We start from the raw sequence: 25,730 nt of genomic DNA, 5'->3' as shown, positions 1-25,730 counted from the left end.
GAGGCTGATGTTTATCTGGAACGGTCTCTTGCTATACTGTGTTTATATTTGAGGTGTGGACGACTTTCCTTAGGTACGCCTTCAAAATACACATATTTCATACTTGTTCTCAGTATATGTTTTATTAACAAAGTACTAATGTACAAAAAATGTTGTAACTGTAAGGTTTTAGTGGTTATTAGCGCAACTGAGAAAAAATTCATATCATACGATGCAATCGCGACGATTGGCACACCTTCGAAATCTGACTGTTTTTGCATTTAAAGGAAGTGTAAATTCGTCGAGATTGTGTGGTATGATGATGTGAATTTTTTCTCAGATAGTAACAGTAATCCTCGAAGTAACCACTGAAGCCTCGCAGTTACAAATTTTTTCGAACACAATTACTGTTATAGTATAATACTCGTATATATTGCAAGCGTGTCCAAATTACGTGTATTCTAAACATGGAAATCCACGCTGTTCTCGGCACGCCGGACGGGTTGCAGTTGAGATATAAATCCGAAAAAATTAGGCAATTATTTTTTCATTCCGTGAAATTGATTTGGGGGGGATGCTTGAAAAAAATCGTCAAAACCTATGGGACACCTTGAATATAATATATTCACATAAAAACGTGTGCGGTCGGGGAACCCCCGTATTTACATTGTTTCTATTTGCGAATTTTTCTGACGTTATGAAAAGCGTTATGCCCCTTCTTTCTCTCTCTCTAGTCCCGCTTCGTCACCCAGTAAGTTCACCAACTCTCTTGAGTTCTTAATCGTCGATATTGATCAAGACCGGTCAGATTTGGTTTTATTCGCTTCTATCAATGGACGACCTGAAGGCTTTCGTCTACAAGAATTTTCTGCTATATTGAATCAGTTTGCGTATGCTTATAAAAATCTCATTATTGCTGAGGACTTAAATTGCATCTTACTGACAGATAATTACGAAGCACCGGTACCTTACCGACTTGGTTTTCTCTTCGGCTTCTCATGTTGTTGAGTCGCATGCAACGTACCACACGGCCATGTCTAATTCGTGATTAGATGTATTTGGGTCATTCCATGTCAATTCAAGGACGTTGCGACGGTGACCCTCTTAGATTTCAATGATTTTTTTACATGTTTTTATACATCTAGAAAGAAGTCCTCTGCAATTTTTAGCTCTTTATCTCTTCCCATTCCGGAGTTGTCGATTTCTGAAGTAATTAACGAAGAAAATTCATGTTTCTGACAACAATTGATATAACCTTATGCAATACAAAAATTCTGGAGTATTTTTTGATGCTCTTTCTGAAAATAAATACGAAATTCGAAAAAAAAAAAAAATGTATTGATGCTGTTACGTCCATACATACATTTACATACTTGCAAACACACAACAATCATCATTTTCATATATACCGACAACATGTATTCAGATTATCAATACCATACACTACCTATAATAAGAAAAATTGTGAAACTAATTTTAAGCACATACTTTGAAATCATGTTTCACTACTGTATATGACATTTCCACCTTCTTGCTTTCCATATTCGGGACCATATCTACCGCTATGCTCCCTCTGATGGGGGGGGGGGTTACGTCCAGCATACCACTTCTCTCTATTTTTTCCACTCGCTAACTCTCCCACAGTTCTTACATCAATCTCATGATCTCTGTCCTGTCCTCTTATCTCTACGTAGTTTCACGCTATTCACTATCGCGCTCACTTATCAAATTTCATTTCCTACTTCTAGGATTGTCACACCTTTTCTGCACCCGTACGTTTCACGTCTCGAGGGACACTCCTATTCCAACTCTCGACAACTCCACATCTAGACTTCTTATATATCTTTTCGTACCACACAATTCATTCCTACCGGTATCTCAAGTTCTACGCAATAAACATATAATCGATATATCAAACATACTCAAGTTTATTCAATCCTCATCCTGATTTCTGGTTGACCTGAAATGTAAAAGCGAAGTCAACCAGGTTACTCCTTCCGCTCAGGAGTAAACTCTACTCACGGACGTGACAATGCTTTTCTGGCCATTTTAAATCGAAAAATTCGATTTTTGTTTAATGGGACACTTTTGATTTTGTCCATAAAAATTGACCAAATTCTACGTTAGAAAACAAAATTTTTGAGCCATGAAAGAAGATGGGCTTTCAATTACTTCCAGTGAAAATAATTTGAGAACAAATTTTTTTTCGGTAATTTTGATTTATTTTCCTTCTCAGATCAAGTAGCTTATTTTTATAATTTAGAGATACCTTATTCTTACATTTTATTCAATTTACCACATTGACCGTCTTGTTCTTTCATTTATGACCATTTTGATTACTTTGTGCGTTGTTGATTCTGTTAATCTAGAAAACCTCTCGACACCAATTATGTTATCGGTATTTGGTACAGCAGAATGAATTTGTTGTGTGTTAGGTACTGGTTTTGCACTACTGAAACGATCTAACAATTTGTTTTCCATCGCTTCATAGTCAATTTTGGACGAAAATCTAACTTCTATATAAATCAAAATTACCGAAAAAAAATTTGTTCTCAAATTATTTTTACTAGAAGTTACTGAAAGCCCATCTTCTATTATGGCTCAAAAACTTTTTTTTTTAACGCAGAATTTGGTAAATTTTTTTGAATAACATCAAAAGTGTGTATAGTCGAAGCTTCTTCATAGGTGAAGTTGCCTCGTAGTTTCGAATTGAACCCTTTTTATTAGTGTGAAGGATAGAGGTTGAGGTTTTCTTGAATAAAAAACTCTCGCGTTTGAGTCATCGAATCATGAATGTTTATTGGCTCTTGTGGGAAAAGCCTTGCGGCATAAAAACCCACGACGTATGAACGTGTATTTGTAAACGTATAAAAGTATGTGTCGCACATGTGAATGTGTCGATTGTGTATATGAATGTGTATATGCCGGTTACAGCCCGTGTGGCTCATGCCACCGCGATCTCGAGTGCGTTTTGTACTGCGATTTTTGTTTTATTCGATTCGATTGAATTTCATACGATTTTGCATTTGCCTTACTCGGAGGAGCGAATGTATATGAGAGTATAATTGGTGTTGGTCATACACCAAGAGCGCTTGGGCTCGTTGTATGATGAAAGGGTGCAAGACCCTTGGTATGTGTGTATGGGCACTCGGTCCCGTGTAGAATGAGAGACAATCGGGCCGTACTCATCTACCTTACTCCGTATAGCGAACGTATACGAGAGTATATTTGGGCCTCTCGTCTATGGTCGTGGTACGAGAGAAGGCACGGCGTCACTCACGATCGTCACTAGACGGACGACTCAACTTGACTGTTTTTAAAAAATGCGTGATGCGCGCTCGCCCCCTCATCTACGCGAGATTTGGCATCCCTGCGGAGAAGAATCGTTCGAGCGCGGCTCGCACGGAGATCGCAATGACACGGGCACAAATCGACGCTCAGGCACTGAACAAGTGTCCCATAGAACGAAAATCCAATTTGTGATTAAAAATGGCTAAAAAAGAATCGATAAAATTATTTTTCAATTCTTGTATTTATTTTCAGAAAGAGTGTTACGTCCTCCAGACTTCATATCCCTTTTCCACACCTTACGCTCTGTAGACTACTCTTATCGTTCGCGAGTCAGCAGATTCTTCTGTAACTCGCGGCTAGCTTGCCTCTTACATCCCGCAAAACTAGGCAGATCCATCCTAGCGATCAAGCAAGACACCTATCCCTCCAAACCAAGACCATACCTTTTTCCCTCGACCGACACCGTTGCATTGACCACTAATAAACAATCATATACTTTAAATCTCCGAACTGCTACGCCAAAAGGCAGAAATCGATCAGAAAGTAGAACTCCTCGTTGCTCGAAGCTTACGCATTGCGGATAAGATGGCGACCGAATACCCGAAAAAAGCCACAGGCGCTACGGTAGAGGGGCCGGACCCAATGTATGGGCAGGGTAGCGACGAAGTTGGGATAGAGGCAGAAATTCTGCATTTCAAAAAGAAGTTAGAGAGGAAAAAGGGCGATTTAAAGAAAACGTTAGACTCGCGCAAAACCATTTCTATGGACGACCAGCGCGTCGATCCACATGGTAAGGGAGCAGTTAGTAAAGCCCCCCCCGCTCAACTTGTAGAAAACGATCATTTATCAATCCGATCGGTAGTATCCATCCCTACGGATGATGAAGAATTAAATTCTGAAGCAGAAGCTTCAGCAAGAGAGGCGTTACTCCGGCGAATCGAAAGGGAGAATCGTGCCAAACTCATAACCTTACGCGGAGGCATCACTGGGCCTGACCTGGGACCTCGTGAGTTAGGAGAAGCGGACGTACCGACAGAGCTAATTCTAGATAAGGATTTAGAAATGCAGGTACGCGAACAAGAGCTATGGGAGCGCGAATTAGATTTGCAAGAGCAGGAAATCGCGTTCCAAGCCGCGCAAGTAGATCCTTTACGTGAAAGAAAGATCAAGTTAGCCGAACGCGAGCAACAGCTAACACGACGAGAGCAGGCCCTGAGAGACAGGATTTCGGGAAGCACTCGCCCTCAAATCACTGGCCTTAGCACCCCGCAAACGGTCAGCGTTCCGACTTTACCATTGGCGGAAATCCATATCCGTGAAGGATGCACTCGCGGTAGTCCCTTAATTTGATGGGAAAAACATAACGGTCATGCAATTCAACAGGGCATGCAAACGAGCGTTAGAAATGGTAGCCCCAAGCTTGGAAGGGTACCTCACGCGATTAATCAGGAGGAAACTAACGGACAGAGCATACGCGGTAATAGAGGACGAAAATTTCGGAACATTGCAGAAACTTTTAGACAAACTAACCGAGGTATTCGCGCCCTTTAGGACGGCTAACCACTACCGTGGAGAGCTCGGCAGGTTCTACAAGTATGGCGACGAACACATACTTGATTACATAGGCAGGATTCGTGACATCAAAATCGGGTTGATAGAGGCCGAAAGACGAAAGAATCACGAGCTAGCTAGGGACGAAATGGTCAGATTAGACGAGAAGGTATGCGAAGCCTTCATTGGCGGATTGCCAACCGATTGTAGAAACGCAGTGTTAATAAAAGGATATACTACGTTGAAGACGGCCTATGAGAAGGCAATAGACGTTAGCAAAACGCTAGAGGTAGACAAAGAGCGAGCTAGGAACCGCGGTACGAATACAACGGAAGGAAATAACTCAGAAGCGTGTAAACACTACGGGTGGGCCAATCACTCGTCCGAACAATGCAGAGCGTTCAGGAGACCCGCGATCAGTAAACCCGCGGAAACCAAGGAAACTTGTACGCTGTGTGGTGCCCATTATAACAAACGAGCAACTTTATGCAATGGACAAGAATTTAAAAATGTAATTCTGGACCAGGTTAGGCTCACTGGTTAAAAGAACATGTTCTTTAAGATCATGCTCGGGATGGGAAGCAACAGAAATATTGGCATTAGGTGAAATTTTGCATTCATAATTACCTACTTCAAACAAGTCATCGAGACAAATTGATCTTGCGAATATCGTAAAAATCTCGTTACGGCAAAGTAAAAAATGGTAATAGCAGCTCAAGGAATGACGTAATACAATTTTTTTTATTTAAGAGAGTTGAATTTCGGAACATAAACGTACTCCAAGATAACGATACCAGTTTTAAAATTTTTATTTTGTGCCATTACAAAAAATATACGTTGCAGGAAAGAAAATGCTAATGAGTTTCGTCCAACTGGGGCCAGAAAATTTAGAATCTGTCATTACTCTTTTCGATTATGCTCATTCTTCCTATACTTTCTTGTAACTATGACGACAATGTGATCGGCTCAACAAGAATTCGTGCTAAAGCCTTATTTTATTAGAAAAATATAATGAACCAAGCAAACTGATTTTGCGCTTAATCACCAGAAAACGCAGTGAGAAGTATAACTGACAACTCAAATCGCGGAGAATAGTTACTCATGTTATATTTTTTTTTTGTGATTCCCACAATACCTCAACAGTTGTTGTAAGGATACTCATTCTAGAAGGTGGCCTGTTAGATTTCGACGTCAATGTATACATCTTCAAATATCGAAGTTTACGTATCGCAAACAGAACAATGGGCTGAACGGACCCACTCTATACGCAAATTCGAACGAAAAACAGTTCAATGCATTTTCATTTGCCGCAGCAATAAACAAATTGCATGAATTCTACGAATTTACTATTTCGTAATATACTATTTCGTAGAATCCATTCAATCCGTGGTATGTCTTTATTTCTGTGTCAAATAAAAATGTATCGAAATGATCTTTTCTTCAGAATTGCGTATACAATGGGGCTGTTGGGCCATTTTTCGCGTTTGAGACACGTGGACTTGGATGTTGAGAGATATACGATACGAGAACGTCGAAATCGACTAGTATACCCCTTTTACTTTGATTTTCCACTACTAGAAGGAATGACAGTGGTTTTTGCATTAAGAGTGAAGATTTACACCCGAGTGCAATCAGCCGCATAATAGTTCAGCGGAGTGGGCACGAGCACTCGGCATGATCGCACAAGGTTGTAAATCATCACGCTCGTGATGCAGACAATTTTTTTGCTCCAAGTACACGAAAAATGGGATTCAAAGAACAGTGTTATATCTCATATTTTCGAAGGCAATGATGATTTTTTCCTGAGGTTCAATTACCCTAACGTTTATAACTTCAGCCTCAAAAAATTAATCGTTATTTCACGATGTAAGAATTGTCTGGTATCCATGAACACGTGATTTAACATTATTAATACTCATTTTAACCTGGTTTAATTTCGTATCTATGAATAATGTACTTGATATACTGGAAGATACAACAACAATATAATTAACAGTTCAACTTTCATTAAAAATCAAACTTACTCTAAATTTATTAATATTATATTATTATATATATCTTATTGTTTTTGATTTCAATATCTATTATATAATATATTATTATATGCTATTTGCTCTTAACCAACTGATCAATAGTTTCAAAATATTCTTTGTTAACTTGACATATGTGATTAGTGGGATCTTATTAATTTCAATAATCTATATAATATCCATAAATATCTCCATTAATAATATGTCCACTCAGACTAAATTGTCAGATGAATGTCCTTGTCCAAATCCATGTTTATCATCTGAAGAAGAAGAGTCTGATCAACCATCTAGATCAAGAGACTCTGCTTCAACATCAACCAGTGCTAGTAGCGGGACAAAGAAAACAATCACTGTCCCAGTTGTTCCTACATCAAAAGCTCCAGCTCCTCAAAAAGTTGATGGAGCTGTTCTATTGATCAACTTGCAGAGAAGCATTGAGGGTCTTAGCTCACGGATCGCTAAAATGGAGGTTACATTACAACAAATGCATGTCACAATTAAAGATATGAAAGATTCCTTTCCTCAGTATTCTACTCCAGATGTTGGTGGACTACTAAGCCAGTATGATAAATTTGATTGATCTTGATGATATCATATGACATATTATTACCCACAAAACTATCATTGTTGTATATTCTGAAATATGTTTTATGTTGTGGGATTCACGTTGATTGATTGAATCCATTTTTTCTAAACCATTCCAATATTGATGTTATACGTTATGTCCAATTGCAGATGAGCTTGTATTATTCGAAGTATGCGGTTTCGAAAATGACGATTGGCCAATAAAGCTTGACCAAATACCCAAACGGTTTGTAAACCCTGTATCATCACGATTGGAGATTGACAAACTGGTGGGTCTTGTTTATTACGAGGGCCCAGAAATACGAACGCGTACGTCCGATGACGGAAAGAAGAGCAGGCTCGTAGGCCATTACACGGCGATTTCGAGACGTCGAGGAGAATCTTCGGTCGAATACGACGATACCCATGAGAAGGATCCCCGATTAAAAGACACATTCAATGCTAATCCGAAAATTTTGGTTTTTGCGCACCAAAATAATAAATAAAACCAGTGTTGCAAATAAAAAAAATATTGGTTGTGTAGATCTTTATGCATTTGATCATTCAGGGAATCTCAGAGTGCCAGTAAAATGAGCAAATTGTTTTGAATACATTTTCTGGATACATTTTCTGGATACAATATCTTTCCTTCCCTAATAAATTCGTTATGAACAATTACATGTGATAGTGTAAGCAACCGTGCCCGTATGATGAGTAACGGTAGTTCTGAAAATGAACAGGAGCACTAAGAACATACAAGCGTAAAATTCTAATTTTATAGATCGGCATGCTACTTGAACCACATACTTGTCGTGATTTTGCAATGAATTACAGATTCTGCTACAAAATAAATCGGAGATACAATACGTCGAGAACAACTAATTCGCGGATCTGAAATCAATTCTTAGCGAATTTTTATATCGGCGCGTTCAGTAATTTCTGTGTAGCGTCGTTGGCATGGGGGTTAGTTTCGGGTGTAGGGGTCGAGCAACAAAATCGGAGATACGGTACATCGAGAGCAACTAATTCGCGGATCTGAAATCAATTGTTAGCGAATTTTTATATCCGCGCGTTCTTTCATTTCTGTGTAGCGTCGTTAGCATGGGGGTGAGTTTTGGGTGTTGGGGGTCGAGCAACAAAATTGGAGATACGACAGATTCGCCTGATGCAGTGATTTATTGGTTAAAACAAAATATACAGTACATTCAATTATATTTCAAGCAGTTGAATTCTGTGCAAAGATCTTGTTCGAAGTAGGTCCAGAGTCCCGCAGAGTCAAGAAAGGAAGCGCCGACAAAACATGGAAGTTTATATTCACTTATGGTTCTGCCAAGCACACAGGATTTGTGGCTACATATAAGCAGGAAGGATCAGTTTATAATAAGACCACTTCAGACAAACATATGGTTATATCCATAAAACAAGCTGGGCTACTAGCTATCTCAACATTCAACAGACTAACAAGCTTTGCTATGGCTATGCCAGTACCCCAGTACTTGATGACACCTTCAAGTACGTGACGACTTGGGGGTGGTTTCCGGAGCAGGAGTTGATTCTTTCAGTTCGAAATGAGTGTATTGTTCGAGCAACTAATGAGCAACAAATTCCCATCATTTTTTCGTTAATATTCCGTCATCCGTTTGCTTGGCTTTGCCGACTTTTTTTAAACTTGACATCACCCTTAATTTCGACGAAATTATTGGAACAACAAGATCAAAATTCGGGGATTAAATTAGCAACCAAAGAGCACTAAATCCCAATATATGTCATTTTCGATTTTGATGAACTGGTTATTCCAGCTTAAATGTACTGCCGAAGCAGTACATATACTAAAATGTGGAACGCTTCACGATTTTGCGTGTCATCCTTGCGCAGGGGCCATGCTAATCTTCTCTGTATCGTTCCAATTTTAGTATATGTACTTGCTTTTTAAAATCTGGTCTCTGATGAGAAGAAAAATTTAAAGTCATCTTTATTATCCAAAATGTCTGAAAACGTAAAAGTTTACAACATGGATGAAATAAAGAAGATAGCGCCTGGCTACCGAGGGAAGCCGGAAAATTTCGACCCTAATAGAACTAAGGGAAGGAAAACTCCAAAGCCGACCTCAAAACCAAAAGCGCAAAACAACCAAAGTGTGCCACGCACACCGGATGTCACTCCACCGACCCACAAATCGGAATCGTCGACGCTTCAAAGAAATGATTCTATCATTTCAGAAGCTATCTTCGGTATCGACGTGACGGTGACCGAGATCGCACCAAGACAATGTTTCTCCACAAATTTTAGGAAGCTTAACGACATAGCAGCTGAGCTGTATGACGGATACCGCAACGACGAGAGACAACTCGAAAGAGTTGTTGTTCGCGAAGAGGTGTCTTACTACGCGACTGCTCTATTACATCTAAAGCTAATAGAAGTGAAAAGCAAACAGGGTCTGGAGGCTTTAACAAGCGCTGAAAAAGATATCAGGAAGGCAACAGCGGATCATGAATTTAATGTTCCACAGCCTTTAAGCGCATACCTCTCTAGTATATGTACTGCCGAAGCAAGTACATATACTAAAAATGTGGAACGCTTCACGATTTTGCGTGTCATCCTTGCGCAGGGGCCATGCTAATCTTCTCTGTATCGTTCCAATTTTAGTATATGTACTGCCGATTAAGAGACGTCTTGTAACGACAAGGTGTTTCGCATCTTCCAAAAACCTATTCAAATCTTAATGCCGCAGATTGATAATGGCTCCCATCCGAATTCGGCTCTCGAAAGCTGTCTCCAAATTTTCCCACCGTACTCGATCGCTTCGTCGTCGGTTTGGTAATCCGTCGTCCATTTTTTGAAATTGTTGAAATTTGGCTGTCAACGATATCAGAATTCCAATTATAGTCAGAATTCTTGTCTCCTCCCCGATCGTTGAGGCGTTGTTGCGTGAGATTTTATTCAAAAGCCTGGCATTTTGGATTCAGAATCGAATCCATTTTGCAATCTCTGCCGGTGACGATTTTTCAGTTAAAATCGTGAACGCCGTTTCCATGATTTGCATCAATTTCAAACACTTTTCGGAATCCATGATTGTTTCTCCTTCTTTCGATCACGCACTTGACAAAGATAGAGTTGCACAGATAAAGTTGCAAAGCTTGCTTCAGAATGACTGCTCTACGCTGGCACGGTCCCTTTTATAGGTTAACAACGGCGTGACTCACACATTGCCGAAAATTCGTGAACAACCGTATTCACTATTCTTGAGCGAAAAAAATTTCAAGATATTCCTTGAACGAACCTGCAGCGCGTGGAAGATTGGAAGGCAGTACTTCTGACGAAAAAGTTTCGCACGCCTCATGTACGAGAGAGAGCTGTGAGAGTAAACTAATCGCTAGAGTTATACATGGAACTTTGATAGACTTAGTAGATATCATTCTCCAGGTGCGTTATGGGCATGTTTTACTTTGCCCACTGTGTCAGTTTCACGATTTCGAGGCCTACGCACTAGTGCAGTAGGGCAGAGTGAGAAGGATATATCCTTCAAACGTTACCGACAAGTGTCAACCACTTAATGATTTGATATTAATTCAATTGTGAACTCAAAACTTACGACGAAGCTGTACGAAGAATGGGGTGCTCCGTCGGTCTGATGAATTGATCAACAGTTGAGCCTGTAAACTGTCAAGGTGGGTGATTGAAATCAGTGCACTTGAACAGTTTTTTTTACCTTGAGTGTACAACAATTTTCGATTTTACTTCAGTGAATAGAAATAATTTAACGGGTGTGCGTTTTTTTTTTCAGGTTATTTTCTAGCAAAAAATAAAATGGAGTCCGTAAACATTTCACAGTATGTGCGGGTGGTGCCTATAGAGTGAATGTTCGGAACACCTTACGATTTTCTGGTACGATCAGTAAGGTTGGCAATGAGCGTGCACATGGCGAACGGTGACCGTAATGACGATAACAACCGTTGAAATGACGTTATCGTTTACCAGGCGGGTGTGGCGGCCTGCCTAGTACGTGGTGAAGAAGGGGATTTTCTGTTTCAAAAAATGTGAGAAAAATTTTTATTTCATTTCACAACTTTCAGAACAAATTCATTTTCCTTGTTTTTTCTTTTCAACAACAAAAACCTTGAAACTTTTGTGATGAATACATGTCTTATGTTTCTAAAATATCATTTCACAACTTTTAGAACATAGTTGATAAATACTTTTGTGTGCGTGAGTGATACATCATATTGTACATTTCCAAAATTATTGTATGTTTCAGAGAGCTGTAAACAACAACATGCAACGTAGTAGTAGTCGTAGTAGTAGTATATCTAGTTAATGTACAGCAAAAAAATTAAAATAAAAGCTTTGTGAGAATGTTTCTACAATCGTCTTAAACGATATGAAACGGAGAATGCTTGAAAACTTCTTCGAAAGTTTTTTTGTCAAGTTTTTCAAATTGGTTCTCGATCACGTTCAGTAGTCGCACGGTCCATGCTGGTAAGAAGGAGACGCTGCACACGTTGTCCAGGTACGGTGTACAAATTAAGCAAGAGTCGACGCATCTTTGAATTCAATTTGACCATATTGGCCACCCAGATACTGCAAGAGCAACCGCTCCTTCTCCATCGTATGCACCAATATCTAGTATTGGGTTTCGTCCTCGTTCAGCAGTCGCACAGTCCGTGCCGGTAAGAATACACTGAATTTGTCGTTGATATCTGTGACGACATGCTGTCCAAACCTAGTTTGGACTCGCCGAATGTTGGTGACTTGCTAGATTTTGTAAATTTCTTGCTCCGTCAATTTTTTCGTCGGTAGGAATTCGTTCACGCTTGCAACCTTATTCGGTTTTGTGGAAACCATTCTTTTAAATGTTCAGCAGTCACGTGTTTCTTGATAAATGTAGATTTGCGAACCTTTTTTGTCACTTTGATGAGATCTGACTTCTGGTTTATATCGGCTTTCAAGTCGTGAATATTTTTTAAGAACAGATCGGTTCGTTGTTTTAGTTCTGCTTTATTAGAAGTTGTCCTCATGAGAGCTGAAGGTGCAAGACTGTCTTCCTGACCTGAAATTCAGCCTGTTATAGCCGTATTCCTCCCAACAGGCACACGGAATCCTTGAAAAACTTCTAGAAGCTACCGAAATGATGTGTCTTTGACTGTACGTTAGAACCTTCTAGAATTCAACGTCGCACCGCAATCCGTTGTCCGCAGACCGCTTGCCGTCGTCAAGTTGAAACTCGTCGTCAAGTTGAAACTCGTCGGACGATTCCGAGTATTGTTTTCGTCGGACGAATCCGAGAATTGTTTTGCTGAAATTCGTTCAATTCCAGAACGGGTCTTTCAGAATTCTACGTCGCTCCGAAATCCTGTGACCGCATGCCGCTCAACGTCGAGTCGAAACACGTCGGACGAATTGTTTGACAGCCTAAATTCATTCAAGGCCGTAAGAATCTTCTCGAACCTTCTGGAAGCTCTCAAACCCTGACACATTCCAGGATTCTCGGTCGAACGTCCGAGGATCCACGGGGTCCGCTCGAACGCCTGAGGATTCTCGGAGTGCGCTCGGTAATGCAGTTAATTAGTTTGAAACATATATTTGAACTAGCAATAAGAAGGTTTGAAGTTACATACTCTCAAACTAATTATGACTACAGAATATCATGCCGTGGGCTCCAAGCCTGAAACTTCAATGTCTCATGTAATTGAGAAAAGTTATGATATCCCAGGAATGACACCAGAAGATTTCATCAAAGAGCATGCCTCTCAGCAGTTTCTTTACTCAGATCTTCAAGCTGAATTCATGGTCCATTGTCGTGACTACAATCAGGACTTAAATGCAGGAGTTAGCTCTAAAGCAGTGGAGTTCTGTGCTAAAATTTTGTTTGAAGTAGGGCCAGAATCACGTAAAGTTAAGAAAGGCAGTGCTGATAAGACCTGGAAGTTCGTATTTACTTATGGAGCCTCTTACCACACAGTGTTTGTAGCAACCTACAAACAAGAAGGTTCAACTTACAACAAGACAAGCTCTGATAAGCACATGGTTGTATCAATTAAACAGGCTGGTTTATTGGCTATTTCTACCTGCCGCTCGATAGCATGATTTTCTTTACCGACAAAGAGCACAGTTTATCCCACAAGGGGGTAACACCATGGCAGTTTCAGGCATTTTTCAACAACGATCATGGTCATTTGGAAGATGTTTTACCGATGATCATGGTCATTCGGAGGATTTTTTACCGACGATCATGGTCATTTGGGAGATTTTCTTACCGACGAGCGGTGGGCATGGCACATTTTATCTTACGAGAGTGGGGGTAACCTTTAAGGGTTTGCGTCTGGGATGCACGGATGGCCGGCTTGGTCGGTAAAGAAGGTGTTTGTATCCAGAACCCGCCTTGTTATACTAGTAATTTTACATGATCAATTGACGTTTTACAATGAATCGAATTTTACAGATCAAGATCATTCCCGTCACATTCCCCACCGCCAGACCTGTACATCGTGAGCAAGATCCTTCTATCGTCTTGAAAATATTGGGACCTGCAACTTCCATTCTACAATCACAATGATCCTTGTTATTGAACAAATTACTTTGGCTGTGTATAAATTTGTAACTGAGGACAAATAACATAGGAACGTACAATACAACATATAAGCTTATCATTGATAAAGGCTGTGTTTTCCTATTTTATTCTATACCTTAAACTTTTATCAATATATGATTTTGTTTTTTTTTTTTTTTTACCAACGAACTCGGGGTCGATGATCGTTGAAATTTGTTTGTTTTATAGATTGCGATGCTGGTCATGACTATTGTTAAATGACTTTATTTCCGACTTAGTTGGATGACGCCGACTTCGACGTGGAAATTTTGAATCAGTGAGATAATATTTTACAATAATTTTATCCTCTCTACTTACTAATTCGACAACCATGGGACCCGTTATTCGTTCGACTATAGCCGGTCCTAAGAAACGATCGGCTAATTTTGCCGATCAACCCTCAGCCTCATTACTAACTTTGTCATTAGGGTAATGAACTTCGGTACCGGGCTTCACGTCAACTTTTTGAATCTTGTCTGTATTTGTCTTGTCAAGCCGTTTATTCGCGTATTTTTCGATTTGTACTTCGACTTGGTGCCTCAGTTCGTCGAACCTAGATATTTTCGCGATCCACCCTTTGAGTAGATCGTCAGTTATTTCTTGTTGTCGATCCACACAATATTCACGATTGTTTTTTATTGCTTCACGTGCATGATTTAGATAATAAAGCGAAACTCGACTACCAGCGTGTGAAACGGTGTTGTATGCCAATTGTAATTTTGACAGTTCTTGATCCCATTGGTTGTGTTTTCCACGAATTGTTGCGGCAATCATCGGTTTGATATCGATCGGACGATTGACAAGTTCTACGGGGTTGGCCTGTGGATGAGCAAGCGGTGTTGTTATGTTTTTAACTCCTTTTGCTGTCAAAAATGTTTCAACGTCTTTATTTGCAAACTCTGTCCCGTTGTCGCTGACAATTGATTCCGGGATAGTATCCCAACGATCGAATACAGTATCTGACACTCTAATGACAACGACATTTCCCGTTTGGTTTTGTACAGGGTAAAGTTCTACGTATTTCGTTTCAAGATCTTGAATGACGAGGGTGTAATTATTTCCTTTTTTCGAACGAGGGAATGGACCCACATTATCAATCGACAATTGAGCCCATGGCTTTAACAATGGCCTCGTTGTTTGTGGTCCTTTTATCGGATTTTGATTGTATTTTACTTTGAGACAAATTTCGCACTCTCCGACAAATTTTCTAATGGCCTGTGTCACACCAGGCCAATAATACGTTTGTCGAATGAGCTTGTACGTGTTGCCTCTTCCAAGATGTCCGTCTTGTGGCGGCTCATGATTCTCACGTAAAATCTCAAAGACTTTCTCCGGTTTACCGACTTCTTCCAAGGATGTTCGTCGTCAAATAAGAATTTTCCAAAATCTTTTCGAAAATAATACAATTTTCCGTCATCGGTCTTCGATCTTCCACTCCAAGAATTTTTCAGCAGACCTGGTGACGATTTCATACTTCGAATCGTACCATTGATTACTCGAAAACGTTTGTAAATCCGTTCGTATTTCTACGGCTTCTCTAACAGTAGCTTCCCTAATTTGACAATTTGCTTTAACGTCCTCGTTCACGTCATGCATGCGTCATAAAGCGTCGGGTGCTTCATTTGTTATTCCGCGCTTGTACTCAATAGTCATATTATGTTGCAATAATTGGATCGCCCATCTTGCTAGTCGTCCTACTGGGTCTTTCAGTTCGTAAAGCCACTGCAAGGCCTAATGATCAATCACAACAGTGAAATGCATTCTTTCGAGGCAACATCTCGGTTTTCTACGGACCAAACCACGGCTAGACATTCTGCCTCTGTAGTGGTATAATATAGTTCAGCACCTCGTAATGGTCGACTTCAGACTTTCAGTAATCGTTCTACTTTGTTCTCTGAGTCTTGCTGCATTAAGATTGCGCCTAATCCACTATTACCTGCCTCCGAGAACAAAATAAATGGTTGTCCAGGTATTGGTGTATACAACCTCGGTGCATTTTCCAAATCACGTTTCTTTTCTTCGAAAGCCTCTTGTTCTGCTTCGGTCCATTTCCATGGAATCTTTGGGTTCGTCAATTTGTTTGACGGGCCTTACACACGTGCAATATTTCGAAGGTAACGATGGTACCAATTGACTAATCCATTAAATTGGCGAAGTTGTGTACGATCTCTCGGTACAGGAAAATCGAGGATCGGTTGTATCTTTTCAGGGTTTGGTCTCATACACGATTTGTCAATAACATATCCCAAAAATTTCACCTCCTTACAGACATAGGAGCTCTTTTCTCGATTCAGAGTTAGTTTTGCTCCACGTTACACCTCGAAAAGCAACGGCAAAATCGTCAGGTGTGCGTCGAAAGTTTGACCAACTACTATTCAGTCATCGAGATACGTGAATACTTGATCTCCGAGTTTATTCGGCAAATTACTTTGCGATATCAATTCTTCAAGACTTCGCTTCAGTTTATCGATGAGTTGTTCGAACGTAGAGGGAGCCTCTGTCAAACAATACGGCATTCTGACGCATTCTAACCCATTCCAACAATCCCTTTCCTTCGACGACGAATGCTGTATGTTCTCGACTTTTTTCCTCCATTGGTATTTGGTGGAATGCCTCACTCATATCTAATGTCGAAACTATTGTCACCTCGTGCAGTTGAGACAAGACAGACTTCATGTTGTGCAGTGTATACGCCGGTTTTGCTGCGTGTCGATTTACCGGACGATAATCAATACAAAGTCTCAACTTTCCCTTCGCCTTCGGAGCAACGATTGGTGAGCATGCCCAATTGTTGTTACTCCATTTAACGAAACCCTGTTCTAGTAATCGATCGACTTCTTGATGAATGAATTTTCGAACTACCTCACCTCGTCGGTGAGTTTTCTGGCGCTGAGGTGTATGATCAACCAGTTTGATCGTGTGTTGACTAAGACCGGTCACACCGGTGGTTTCGTTTTCCATTTTTGTGAACTTGCCTTCCAGAAATTTTTGTATGTTCATATTTTCATCGGTCGATAAGGCTTGCAATTTTGTCCATTTTCCGTAGTGAGTTGAGAGTAGATATGAAAATTGACTCTCATCCAACGTCCATGCCAAGGACAATATCATTCGACAGCGTAGGCAGAATACTGAGCCACTGTTGGCCATAGATATCACCCACGTCGATGATGAAACATGTGCCTCTTTTTGTCTTGATAGGCAATTTGTCGCCAAGCCTTAGACAATTTTCCGATGTTTGACTGGTTCCTTCATTTGAAGATGGCGGACTTTGTTGTATGCGATTTGGCTCAGATATGACTTTTCGCTCCCACTGTCAAGATTTTCTCGGATTTTTTTGCCATAATATAAATATCGACCGGAATCCTTATTGCTTCCAGAGGCTCGTACAAACCATTTTCTGTGCAGAAAATTCGACGCTCTCGTTAACATTGCGAGATCATTGTTGAAATTCCCAGTGGTCTCCAGTGACGATATTCTTCGGCGTCAATTTCTCCACGTTGTACAGTTTCAGTGATTGTCGTGAGGGTCGTTGGCGCGAGGAAAGTGATAATTCCCGTTGTTACCTCATCACCGTTGTCAACCGTGATTTCTTCGTTTTCGTCAAATTCGTCCGACTCCTCGTCAGACCCGATCAGGAGTTGCAGTTTGCCCTCTATAGGTTCTCCGATTTTGACCTCCATGGAATCCAACGATTTCATTTCCTGGCTTTTTATTTTTATCGTCTTATTCACCTTGCTTTCTCCCATGATGGCAGGAACCGGAGGTCCAGTTACTGTCGGGCTTGCTCGTTTCCTTGAGTTTTTGGACAATCTTTAGTCACATGGCTTGCTGTGTAACAGTAATAACATAAATCCTGTCTCTCGTTAAGACAAGAGCGTGACATATGTCCTCTCTTGCCACAGTTGTAACAAAATATTTTATTTGGATCTTGAATACCTTTAAATCGTGTACTCGATGTTTGAGCTGTGTTACTTTGTTCCGCTTGAGATTTGTCGGGATTTGCCAAAATTTTCTCGAATCGCTGTTACGTCAAGGTCTTCGAACTCTACGGAATTTTATTTTGTTCAGCCTTAGTTGATAGGTTTTCATGTAAGGCATCCAGGCGTGATAGCTCGTCATCGCTGTCGCTCTCTCCTTCAGGTGCTTCGGTTTCGGTGTCCTCTTGAAGCATTCTCATCACATTTTTGTTTGACAAGACATGTGGTTCCCTGTGAACTTCGTTCGAGCGTTGAAACAGTTTCTCTCATTAATATAGTGCAGAAAGTCTTCGTAATTGTAAACAGGCAAATTTAAAATCTCGAATGTGAGTCGGGGACTGACTTTCAATAAGATCTGTTTCAGTTGTTCTGAGGGAAGGGAAGGGAAGACCGCATGCGTTCGTAAATCACTCGAGTTCTGCAGGTAAATTCAGCGAGGGTTTCGCCACTTTCCAATTGCAAATTGTTTACTTCCAAATGAACGCTATCGACCTTGCGTACGCTCCATTAAAAACGAAAGGCTCTTGTAGGATCTTTCGAAGTTCGCCAATTTTTACGATTCAATAAGTACCATGATCGGTAAGGTCCTTTGAAAATATTTGACAAATGCGGAATAAAAAATTTTTTGGGAATCATGCTCGCGTTTAGCTGATCTTTTAACACGCGCAGAAACTGTTCAGGATCTTTTTCCGAACTCGGAAACGGCATTTTCCAATTATCAACTATTTTTCCAATTTTAAGGGCTGAATCTATTTCCCTTTGAGGCGTACGCGCAAGTGAATCGATACCTCTATCTCCACTTTGCCATATAGCCGCGTTTTCTCGTCGCAACGGTCATTTTGTCTATCGTCAAATCGTCGATCTCGGAATCGTTCGAATCATCGCTTGATTGAAACAACGAGCCCGTTCGCGGTGTTTCCAAAGGTCTTACGTCTTGGGTTGGACGCGTGAAAGCTGGGCGGCGAAGTGTTGCGTCTTCGCTTAAAAATAGACGACGATAAGTATCCGCCGAAACAAGCTTCTCTTCCGTTATTGTTAGACCGTCAGACATTTGACGAGCGAATGTTATTTTCATGAGTGGATCCGTGAAAGTATTTGTTCGATGATTTTCCAAATCGATTGATTGATCTACTGCCATGTGTTCGTAGTATCGGAAATACTTCGACGAACTTCATCGTTTTCTGAATTTGTTCATAGTCCAGTTCTCCTATGAACTCGAACTCTCCAACGCTCTGCGTCCTTTAAGTTTTCATCCAAGTCGTCAATTCTGTTTTGCCTCGTATGATTTGACCGTTCGGGGGCTGATCCGATTTCATCATCTTTATTTGTTAATGCATTATTCCTTTCGACGAACTTTTCAACGAAAGACAATTCGTTGTTTCTTTCATTTCCCACCGAGGCATTCTCGATAGATACGAAATTACGCAAGGGATCTGAAACTCTTTTGCGGATTGACCGAATTTCGTCGTACCTCGCGCCTTCCTCTTGACTCGATGGTTCGGCTCGTGACGTAGACGATCTCTGACTTTGCGTAGGAGCGTTGGAAGGAAGACGGTCTATTGGTTTTGATAGTATTTTTTCTACCGTGGCCATCTTATTTCTCTCCTGAGTTTGGGACTTCACGAACTCGTTTTGCACTGCATCCATTCTTCTAATCAAAAGAGCAATTGTATCTGTGGTCTCCGTATACTCATTGTCACCGACCAACGTACGAGTAGGCCCCCTTGAACCCCTCCCTATTCCTACCGACGGAAATCCACGGGCAACCCCTGAGACATCGGGTATACTATCCCTCCTTGACGTGCCTGTATCTGAGGTTTGAGTATTCGAAATCTCTACCTCTTCCGACGAAATCCCAGCTACTGTGCTTACCCCTCCACACGGATTTGGAAGCGTTTCATTACGCGGTACTCCCGCGTTGTCCAACGCTGACAAAAATTCGCATTTTCCCTACGCGACAACCTCGTCGATTTTGCCGGCGGTGACGTAAACATCACGACAACGTAGATGAACAACAGATCAACTATCCAACAATTAATCCACCGAATCGTAAAATAATGTACGAGAAACCTTAACTCGACAATTATTCTAATCAACTATTTGGATTTGACAAGACAAAATTCAAATAGCCTTTAACCGACTGAATCTGTTTCAGTAAACGAAATTTAGACCGACTGAATCTACTTCAGTAAACAGACTTTAAACGGACCGAATCCTCTTCGGCCAACTCTTAACGGACTGTATCCACTTCGATATAGAATCTTCGAATGGACCGAATTCACTTCGGTCAATAAACTTTGAACGGACCGAAATCACTTCGATCAAAAACAAAAACTTTCAACGTGAAACCCAATAACCGTGGAACAAATAACTTATACGATAAATAATTTTCGTGTTTTACTAAATACGCAAGTGAATAACAATTCAAAATAAATCAACATATACACGACAAATTTAAATTTAATTTAATATTTGATATTCGTTGTAATATACTGTAGCCTTGGCTGTTCACGCAGCTAATGTTTACATCTGGGGCTTGAGCGACTATTCACTCGACCCGCTCACGTACGATACAAAAACTTCTTTTTCAAATTGTTTTTCGTACTTTTACTATAGGCCCGTAGTTGTCACGGACGAAATAATAAATCTTAGATGGTCGCAATCAAAATATTCTTCAAAGACGAAAACATTGTTTTGAAGCTCACAAACAGAATTAATATTATTATATACTCATATGAGAAATACAGAAAGCGAAAAACGGATTTTACTTATACTAGTTATATACTGTAGTCTGGGCTGTTCACGCAGCTAACGTTCACATCCGGGGCTCGAGCGACTATTTACTCGGCCCGCTCACGTATCATACAAAAACTCTGTTTTTTTTTACACTTCGTGGCAGGAAAGGAAATTTACAACGTTATTTGTTGCAAATTCTGAACGAATCTACACTTGACTTTCCAGAACTTGACCAAATATTTCAACCGTTTACAGACAGATGCGGTTGAACTATCAATATTTCTATCTGTTTTACAATAACCAAGTACATTAAAATAAAAAATTTCGCACAAAATCCATGATTGACGGTATTATAAATTTCCACAATTCATAACACAATTTCAGTACTCTTTACGCGAACCTTGCACGATTTTACATATTAAGTTGACACAATTTTGAGGGGCATTTTGGCGAGTTTCGTACGAATTTTTCTCAAAAAAATTTTTTTCTCTACAATCTAGCCAACTTTGCCCCACGTTGGGCGCCAAATGAGAGCGGTGTATCGTTTGGCTTCCCAACACCACACCTGCCGCGACCGTAGTCCATCGGTTAGCAGGGCTCTTCTAAACAATTTACGAAAGTTTTCTAATTTATTGGGCGCCAGCTAGTATAAATACTAACAAAACTTGTCTGCTAGCGAGAGCAAGAAAAGTGAGTCCAGTTCGTGGGACCAAAATTTTGCAGAGTCAAGGAAATACCAAGGATCACGTGATGCAGAATAAAAGTGTAACAGTTGACTTACGTTTGTGCTGACAATCAACGACTGATTCCTTTTATTTCGTCCTTCAAATGATATTGTTACAGGCGTCTTTCCTTCTCGTTGGATGATTTTACAAAATGCAGGCCTTGGGGTAGCCAATCTGCTCTGACAAATACTCTCGTTCGATATGCTCACACACACACGCTAGATATGACCAACTATAATTTTACATAAATAATATACGGATATACGTATTACAATGAATCGAGTTGTACAGATCGGGATCGTTCTATACGGGTCAAGTTTCAGGCGTAGACTCGCTGGCGGGCCGTTTTTCAAACTTGCCACCTTGAAATTACGAGAATGGAGCAAGGACTCGAGTGGGGCGATTTCCAGCGCCATATTAGATGAAAGTCTTTTGCCAAAATGTGACATACTCATTTCATCTGTCGTAACGCGCGACACTCGAATATCGTTGATAGGCTTCACTTTAGCGAACGAGTCGAGGACGATATTCTCCTGTCTCAATTTACAGTTTACATACTTGACCATAGAGATGCTGAACGCTATTCCACTAGACTACTTATGATAGAACGCTTGGCCAATTTGTGACGTGGATTTTTCCCGCTCCGCGGTCACCCGGAGAAAATAACCGAGAACTTACCGCGTGCACAATAAATCCGCGTCCGCGAGGAATCCTGGACCTAAAACAATATCGCGAAATTTGTCGGGCGCCGGGCGTGATCAACACGCCTCGAAATCGGTAATGTGATATACCGCGACCCTGTACTCGATAGCTCAGTATTGCGGCGAGGGGAGGGGTAATTTTTGGGTATAGATACTACACACGTAGGCCAACACGTTATTTCACAAAGCCATGATGAAATCAAAATAATATATTTCCCGCCAGCGATAATACAAAACAAAAGAAATAATACTTCAAAAGTCGCACTTCGCGATTCTAAATACGAAGCCAGAGAAATAATAATCCGTAAGTCGCTATGCGCGATTCAAAATTGAATACTTAAGTTCAACAAAAAAAAAAAAAAAAGAAAGACAAAAAAGTAATAGATCTAGAAGACCTCTACTGCTTACGTGTGCTAGTCGCTGCTTTAATAATAAACGCCAACTCACAAAAACCAAAAACAAAATTTGAGCCGACGCGCTGCCCGCGATTGTCCTCTACGATATGGCGCTAATCGCCACCTAGGCTATTGTAATTAAGGGCAAACAAAAAATAAACTATATTAAGGCACTCGGGCCGCATTAGTCGCAATCTCAATTACTACCTCAACTCATTTTCTTACACCTACTTCGTTATTACTTAAAACTACGCATCCGAGTTCAACCTTCCCCGCGAAGTCTTAGCGTGGTTCGCGAATTTGAACGCTTCCCCTTCGACGATTCGCGACCTACCCGAACGGTGACACTATTTTAATGGACTCGACGTGGCCCCGTGCAACGGAATTCGATTGCACTCAATGCGAGACAATAGTGCCTCGGCTCAAACACGTGGCTCGACTCGACCTTCTCGATCACTCGAAATTGGCTCTACTTTATTACGCGCAACTCAGACTACGGTCGCCAAACAAAAGGATCGGCAAACGAATTTCGAGGATGTTTCGATACGCAAATCTCGCACGGCTATCCTCTCTTGAACCAGCCCTCACGTAATTACTTTCGAAATTCGATCGCAAGGATATCAGCAACGCTTACCGCTCCACATCCGGCTTAGGAATGCACTGACCCCCTCGTGACGGTGGCTGGCCATTTTTCCTCGCAACACCCAAGATTCCGTTCCCCGCAACCAGAGAAGATAAGAACCAAACTCAACCCAATTCCCCGCAAGGACACCCAAAATCTCTTCACGTAGCAAAAATAAGATAACACGAAACTCAATTTCTACGGAAAGCTTGACGAATGACACCACGGTGCTTGATCGCCAGGCCAGGGACACAGCGTAAGGCCGCCTGGGAAGTCGTCGTCGATCCCTAGTATCAAAATCGCGTCTAGGACGTCCTAGACTACCCACACAAGTTCCGGACTTGGTCAGTGATCGAGGAGCGTCTGCACCATCTACGAGCGGACCCCTTGGTTGAACCGATACTAGAGGACTCGGCGCCGTGGAGATTAGTGCTCCCGAGGGAGCAGCGGTCGTGGATTTTCACAGAAGTCCACGAAGACCCCCAGGCAGGGCATCTTGGCGTCGAAAAGACCTACGCGCGAGCGAGAGCCGACTACTACTGGCCCGGCATATATCGCGATATCGTTTTGATGGTCCGGGCTTGCGAGCGCTGCCAAGAGCGTAAAGTGCAACAGGTGCCACCGGCGGGCCTTATGGGTCGACGAGTCGTCGACACGCCCTGGACCGTAGTTGCGGCTGACGTCATGGGTCCATTTCCCAGAAGTCGCGCCGGTTTTGAGTACGTTAGTTTTCGAAAATCTGTTTATCCGGTGGGTGGAAGTAGCGCCACTGCGTAAATCCAATGCAAAGAATATTCTTGCTGCGTTTGAAGACCTCGTGCTGTCCCGATGGAGTACTCCAAAGGTGCTCCTGACAGATAACGGCACGAAGTTCGCGAACAAGGCCGTCGACGAGCTGTGCGCTGCATACAATATTACCCGCGCAAAGGTACCGCCGTATTATGCGGAGGCTAACCCCGTGGAAAGGATGAATCGCGTATCAACAACCATGATCGTGTCCTACATCGAGGCAGATCATCGGGACTGGGATGTGCACCTTCACGAATTTCGATTTGCGTACAATACCGCCGTGCATAGCTCACTGAGAGTCAGTCCTGCGTTTTTAAACTTAGCTCGCGAACCCAAACCACGGATGCAGTTGCGACGGCTAGTGAGAAGGTTCCGCGGAAATCCGCGTTCCCTATCGCGAAGTATGGGAAGTCCGAATGGCGAAGTTATGTGAATTGCGTGATTTAGTGTTGAAACATCTCGGAGAGGCCCACGAGCGACAGGCGCGGTATTATAACCAAGGACACCGGGATATCCATTTCGTAGTAGAGGACTGGGTGTGGAAGCGGAACCGAGTTCTGTCGTCTGCCGCCCAACAAGTAGCTGCGAAATTAGCACCCAATGTCGCCGGTCCGTTTCGCGTTGCGAGGATAATCTCGCTCGTCGTTCACGAATTAGAGAATAGCGAAGGAAGGGGTCTCGGGAGACACCACTTCAAGGATTTGAAGTCGTACGTGGAGTCTGAGTCATTTGCGCATGAGAACGGGGAGGAACAGCGAGGGGGAAACAGGCGGGGAGAGAAAAGGAATGACAGGCGATAGCCACGATCCTGACTGACTCGTCCCCCATAGTTGGCGGAGACATCGCGAGGACAGACGACTATGTTCGAGCGGTCCGCGACCTGCTGGACTGGGCGAGGATTCCGCGCCCCCCCGGCGTCGTTAGTTGGGGCCAGGAGCGTCCGGCACCAGCGGATTGGCGGAAGGGGGGGGGCTGCCGGAACTGCTGGCGGCAGTTCCACGACTACCGCGACTGCGGGCGGGAGTTGGGAATTTTCTGTCGGCGATGCGGCTGGCCGGGTTGCATTAAGCCAACCTGTCCGCAGTGCCACGGCCACCAAAGCAGACCCGGCAGGGGACTCTCCCGCCAGCCACCAGCAGGCCCCCTAACAACCCCTACCATCACGAGGAGAGTCGTCCCCCCCCGATCCCATCCCTAATGGCGATGGAGGTCCAGCCGTTCCCCATTGCAAGGGAGACACCAGCCCTGCCAGACCCCATAGCGAGGGAAGACGCCCCCCGCCCCCAGTTGCGAGGGACGAGGGACAGGTAGAATCGGAAGTAGACATCTTGTGAATACGGATCGTAGCGTCAGCGGCCGGCCGGGGCCGGGGCCGGGGCCGGGACCAAGGCCGAGGCCGAGGCCGACCGGGAAGATGCGGCCAAATGTGAGGAGGAAATGAAAAATAAGCAAAATTTAAATGGCGTTTCGCTTTTCTTCCTTTGGGTCCTGGAGGCGGGTTCCGATTAAAGTTACAGGTCCAGTGGCGAAGTAGAGGGCTCCCCTGGACAACCTTGGCGTGGGAAAGGGAACCCATAGAGCTCGCAAAGAACCTCGAAAGCCCGGACATCAGAACAACGGCGGGTGGACGGCTTTTCTGAGGTAGCCAATTTTTTTTTGTTTTTTTTTTTTTGTGTGAGTCTCTCGGTGAATCCAGCGCAATGGCGTCTGGTTATAGTAGGCTTGCGGTCACCTCGCGAAGTTCGGCTCGCGGGCTACAGCGCTGGCGCTCTGACACCCCACGT

The 25,730-nt window shown here is 42.3% G+C and overlaps 2 non-coding genes across 2 annotated transcripts; both read right to left on the bottom strand.

Annotated features, from left to right (window-relative positions):
- Positions 1-9,245: 9,245 nt before the first annotated feature.
- LOC124293773 lies at positions 9,246-9,352 on the bottom strand. Its single transcript, XR_006903642.1, has one exon. It is a non-coding gene; the product is annotated as a U6 spliceosomal RNA (small nuclear RNA).
- A 626-nt stretch (positions 9,353-9,978) lies between these two features.
- Positions 9,979-10,085, bottom strand: LOC124293771. Its single transcript, XR_006903640.1, has one exon. It is a non-coding gene; the product is annotated as a U6 spliceosomal RNA (small nuclear RNA).
- Positions 10,086-25,730: the final 15,645 nt, after the last annotated feature.

Source organism: Neodiprion lecontei, chromosome 3, assembly GCF_021901455.1.
Source record: "Neodiprion lecontei isolate iyNeoLeco1 chromosome 3, iyNeoLeco1.1, whole genome shotgun sequence".
NCBI classification, from domain to species: domain Eukaryota; kingdom Metazoa; phylum Arthropoda; class Insecta; order Hymenoptera; family Diprionidae; genus Neodiprion; species Neodiprion lecontei.
The sequence above is the reverse complement of the archived record's forward strand: the minus strand, read 5'-3'. Positions and strand labels throughout refer to the sequence as shown.